Below are 4629 nucleotides of genomic sequence, written 5' to 3'. Positions count from 1 at the left end.
TATTTTCTGGTAAGATTTTTGGGGATGAAAATCCGTAAAAGGGGAGAGTTATAACAAGCCGGTTTTGGGCCTGGTCAGAACAGTGGTTTCGGGACCACAAATTCGATGCAAAAAAAAGTTATTTTTCTTATATTTTTATGGTCTACAGTTTTACGGAATAATTTTGTGAAGATTTCGTTCTAAAATTTTAATGTTTGGGCACTCAATTTAGCAAAAAGGACTAAATTGTAATAAGTGCAAAAGTTGAGTTCTACAAGCTAGAGGTGTCTAATTTTGAAGGTCCTTAGATGGTAATTCGACCTTTTGTTAAGTTAGTGGACAAAAGTGGGCATGAGGTAAGAGAAATTTAATATTTTATAAAAAAGGTATTTTGGTAATTTGTCAATTAGAGACAAAATAAGTGAAATAAAAGCAGAATTTAGTCCATCTTCTTCTTGCTTGGCCCAAACATGAAGGGAGAAGACATAGCTAGGGTTTTTCCACTTTTCAAGCTCGATTGTAATTTCGTTCTTGTCCCATTTTTAATGCTCTTTATATTTTTGAAGTCGTTATCACTCGATCTACCTATTTCTACCACTAATTTGATAAATGATTAAGGTCTAGGGTTTGAACCATGTAAAAATAATTAAGGTATAGGGTTTGAACCACGTTAGACATGTGTGTATTTTGATGTTTAATGGTAGATTATGCAAGTTTGATGCTTGAAAAACGACTTTTGCTAAGTGATTTTCCATAAAAAGGCCTAAAAGGAACTATTTGAAAAAAGTTATAAAATGATTAGTGAAAATGTGAAAGAATGGAAAATGTGGGCTATCATAAGCATGAAAGAGGTTCGGCTAGGCTTAGGAATCGAAGAAATTGAATCCATTTCATTGTACGAGCCTAGGGACCAAAGTGTAAAAATGTCAAAGTTTAAGGGCAAAACGTAATTTTTTGCCATAGTGTAATTTTTGGGCTGAATTGAACAATGTGAATATTAAATGAGTTAAATTTGCTATTATGGATCTAGAGAAACTAGGTTTAGACCTAGATCGGGGGAAAAACAAAATATTTGACGATTAAGCCATATTTCTATTTTTGTACCGAGGTAAGTTTGTATGTAAATAATGCATTGTTTTAATTATGTTTTGAATGCTTTATTATTGTAAGAATTGTGATTGACCCTTGGACATATTTGACAAAATTTCGACAAGTGTGAAATATCGGTTGAACCTTAGGAATAGATAGGATACAAACGTCATGATATTAGGGTTACTAAGATTACGTGTAAGACCATACTTGGGATATGGCATCGAGATGAGACTTCGTGTAAGACCATAGCTGGTTTATTGGCATCGATATGAGATCACATGTAAGACCATATTTGGGATATGGCATTGGTACGATACTGTGTGTATGAGATTCCCGAGTATCCTTTAGTATTCCAAGTGGTTCAATGGGTAATTTAAGGAGTATGTCAAAGGTGAATTGCATGCAAATACAAATTTGAGATGACTTAGGTATGTGTGTAAAACTAGCACGTAATGAGCTCAATATGTGATGTACCCTTGGTAAGGATATGATTGAGTAAGTTATGGTAATAAGATCTTAATAATAGTTATGCCAATTATCATCAAGCTAATTGTATGTTAAATGTTTGGACATGATGCTTATTATTTGCATAGGAACTTACTAAGCTATATAGCTTACCCCATTTTCTTTTGCCTTGTCTTATAGTGTCAACTAGCTAGCTCGGGGATCGGAGACTGTTGGAGATCCACTCACACTATCAACTTAATATTTTGGATACCAATGAATTCATCATTTTGAGTTATGGCATGTATAGAGACTTGGTCATTTTGTTATGTGTCATAATTGAATTGGCTTAATGTGTTGGCCTATATTGGCTGGCAATTCATCTTGTAAATGGCCATTTGAAATTGGCTAAATATTGGTATAAGTATATATATATGATGATACTTTTCATGGATGTGGGAAATTGCATGATTTGAATTGATATGTGTGTAAAGTTTGTGTATGATAAATGTTTGTATGTGAATGAAGTGTTGATGTCTTGGATATGGCTGATTTGGTTGTTTGTATGTGCTTGGATTGGTGTTGTATGTTGTTGTGTAGGTATGAGCATGGAAGGATGAGAAAATGGCTTGGTAAATAGCCTTATTGTTGTCCACACAGATAGGCACACGGGCATGTGTCTCGGCCATGTGCGACACAAGGCTTGCCCCATGGGCATGTGTTTAGGCCGTGTGTCCCCTGCACGCTAATTTTTACAAAATAAAATGCTCAGAATTGAGCATATGGGTAGAGACACAAGCGTGTGTCTCAGCCGTGTGGATGACACGGCCTCAAGCACAAGCGTGCGAAGTCTGCACCTATTTTATGAAAAATCATAAATTTTAATTCGACCACACGGCTTAGCACACAGGCGTGTGACTTGGTCGTGTGTCTTCAATTTATTCTTGGGTGACAAATAGAGAGTTACACGGGTTAGGGACAACGGCATGTGTGACCACACGGCCTGCCCACACGGGTGTGTCCTAAATTCACACGGGCATGTGACTCTTATTTAGGGTAAAAATTTTCTAAGTTTTATGAAATTTTCCAATGTTCTAAGAAGAATTTTGTTAGCATCTCCTCAAGGTTCGGTTTTTTATCTTGTTGGTAGGGTGGTTGTTGGAAGCCTGGAGGTGGTGTTCTCTGATTCCCTTAGCCTCCTTATGAAATTTTAGGGTGGTTCCTCCAACCTGCATTGTAAGTATTGCTATAGGGATTGTTTTGAGATCGAGGATTGTTACCCATGTAATTTAACTGTTCGTTCTCCATGTTGTGGCCATAAGATGGGTATTCTAAACTGCTTGATCCGGCTCCACTTGCTTCGCATTGAATTACTTGGTGAACCTGTGAAGAACTAAGGAAACCATCAATTTTCTTATTCAAGAGTTCTACCTAATTAGAGAGCATAGTGATCATATCGACGTTATAAACTTCGGCTGTTTTCGTTGGCTTTGTCCTCATGACTTGCCATTGATAGTTATTTAGTGACATCTCCTCTATAAATTCATAGGCATCTTTAGGTGTCTTATTATTTATGGTTCCGCCAACAGCTGCGTCAACCATTTGTTGAGTTGAAAGACTCAGTCCATTATGAAAGGTTTGAACCTGTAGCCAAAGCGGTAACCCATGGTGAGGGCATCTTCTCAAGAGGTCCTTGTATCTCTCCCATGCATCATAGAGTGTTTCTAAATCCATCTGTACAAAGGAAGAAATATCATTACGTAATTTAGTCATTTTATCTGGTGAAAAATATTTTAATAAAAACTTTTCGGTCATTTGTTCCCAAGTATTGATTTGGCAACGAGTTCAAACACTGTTTGCTTTGTTTCTCAATGAAAAAGGGATTAACCAAAGACGAATGGTGTCATCAAAAACACCATTAATTTGTATCACATAGTTCCAAAAAGTTTGCCAAGTGAACGTTGGGATCCTCATCCTGCAAACCATCAAACTGAGCCAACTGTTGTATCATTTGAATTGTTTAGGTTTCAGTTCAAAAGTATTTACGGCTACAATCGGTCTAACTATGCTTGATTCAGTTTTTGTTAAAGAAGGTTTAGCATAATCATACATAGTGTGCGGAGCAGGATTTTGATTAACAGCAATCGCAGGAGGTAGTGGACTTTCTTGGTTTTCAGCCATCTCCTCAGATGTGGTTGAAGTATCGCCCTCTTGCTCGTCCTCTGTGTATCTTAGGCTTCATCTTATTTCTCTCCAATTTCTGCGAGCTGTGCGGTCGATCTCACCGTCAAAAAGTAGTTGTCCTGACGGGTTTCTTCTGGTCATAAACTAGAAAAACCTGTCAGAAGGAAATAAGAGAAAAATTAGAAAAGAAAATAAAAATTTAAATTTTAATAAAAGCAAAATGGCTAAAGTAATAAAAATTGAGCTTTCCTAATATCCTAGTTTGCCGGAAATGGCGCAAAGAACTTGATGCGTAATATTCGTAACAGGTTTTAAAGATTTATAAATGAAACGTTCTTGAGACTAACTTATTATCACGATTAAGGCGAGTGTACCTATCAAATAGTAGTATAGTTCAACAAGACTGGATTGTCGAACCCAAAGGAACTACGAGTACTAGTATTTACTTCTTTTTTATTATCTAGCCTAAAATTTAAAAGGTTTGGTTGTCTAAACTAATTACTAACTAAGAATGCACAGAAAGAAAAACTTGGGAAAATACTTTTGGGAAAATTCAATTGATTGAGACAATACCTAAGGACAAATCCACCTAGACTTCACTTGTTCTTTGACTCTGAATCAGACGATTTATTCATTTGACTTGATCCGTAGAAATCCCTAAGTTATATTATTATCTCTCTCGAGACTAATAACGTCTAACCCTAGGTTGAATAATTTAAATCTCTTTCTAATTAACACCCTAGAATTGCATTAACTTGATCTATGGATTCCCTTATTAGGTTTCACCCTAATCCGGTAAAATCTTGTCACCCTATCTCTAGGCACGCAATCAACTCCATTTAATTATGACAAATTTACTCTTAGACAGGGTCTATTCCTCCTCTAAATAAGAGCTTAACTTGAATCAATATCTTGGAATATCAAAACAAG

The 4629-nt window shown here is 36.1% G+C and overlaps 1 non-coding gene across 1 annotated transcript; it reads left to right on the top strand.

The window, feature by feature from the left end:
- The first annotated feature begins 3175 nt into the window (after positions 1–3175).
- LOC128287325 (small nucleolar RNA R71) lies at positions 3176–3282 on the top strand. The gene has a single exon (XR_008278025.1). It is a non-coding gene; the product is annotated as a small nucleolar RNA R71 (small nucleolar RNA).
- The last annotated feature ends 1347 nt before the right edge of the window (positions 3283–4629 follow it).

The sequence above is a fragment of the Gossypium arboreum genome, chromosome 13 (assembly GCF_025698485.1).
Source record: "Gossypium arboreum isolate Shixiya-1 chromosome 13, ASM2569848v2, whole genome shotgun sequence".
In the NCBI taxonomy this organism is placed as follows: Eukaryota; Viridiplantae; Streptophyta; class Magnoliopsida; order Malvales; family Malvaceae; genus Gossypium; species Gossypium arboreum.
The sequence above is the reverse complement of the archived record's forward strand: the minus strand, read 5'-3'. Positions and strand labels throughout refer to the sequence as shown.